Below are 1,078 nucleotides of genomic sequence, written 5' to 3' on the forward strand. Positions count from 1 at the left end.
ACAGTCAAATATTAAAACTGGGAAATGTCATAACAAGTTAAAAAGGTGAAAACTGGACATTAAAGAAAAAGAGGGAGGAGAGGAAAGCCAGCGATCAAATTCAAAAATCTGTCAGCACCAGAACCAAATAAAAAAATAAGAAAACTAGCTAAATTTTCTATATATATTTTTCGTAGCATAGGGTTTTCACTGGAGGTACTGCAAAGCTTTTTTACTGGAGGTACAGCATCAAATGGGAAACAAGGACAAAAAAGGCTAGGAACGAGGAGGGTAGCATTGGGTGGGAAGGGTCTTTTCAAACAATGTGTTCTGTAAGATGGTTTATTCTGTATTTCTAAGACACAATATACCTCTCTTACTCAAGCGTTTCTAACTTAGATTTTCTTAATGAGTGGTTAAGCTAGGTTAACAAACGTCTCAGAAATCTTTAAAATTTGGTATGTGAGTCAATAGAAACAACTGATAGAAACAAGTTTCTGAAGTTATTAAGAAATCATATTGCTAGTCTCCCATAATATTTTCCGTTGTGAGTGTTGAAGTATTTATTCCCGGAAGAGATTGTTAACTCTATAATAATATTAAGGTCTTTGGTTAATACACACCATTCCCTTCATGTCTGGATCAGCTAGAGGTGATCGATTGCCATGAAAATCTGGATACACATGAAGGTCTTTCACAAGTTTCTCGAGGCTGCATCCGACATTAACTGCTGTCTTCTCCAGCAGGTCTTCTAGGTAAGCGTAGATTTCTCTATAAAACCAGGGTCTTAACTTATTTCCACTTTATTATAAAGAAATGAAATCCCTCTAATTCACATAATGTTTTCATATGGTTATCGTTCCTAAGAATTTCCATCATAAAACTCGAATCTGAAAACAAACGTTTAAGGTACTGAAAACCTCTCTCTGAGCAAGTCATAAGATGTACCTCCATTAATGGATTGCTATCTCCACATTTCTGCTGAAGGATAATAAAACTTTCAGTTTTTTAGCCAGTATAGGGCAGAGATGGATCACTACCTCAAAAAAATCTTTATACGTTCGTGCACTTCCCAATAATTCCCAATAAAACGCTTACA

The sequence above is a fragment of the Artemia franciscana genome, unplaced genomic scaffold, assembly GCF_032884065.1.
Source record: "Artemia franciscana unplaced genomic scaffold, ASM3288406v1 Scaffold_867, whole genome shotgun sequence".
Lineage (NCBI taxonomy): Eukaryota > Metazoa > Arthropoda > Branchiopoda > Anostraca > Artemiidae > Artemia > Artemia franciscana.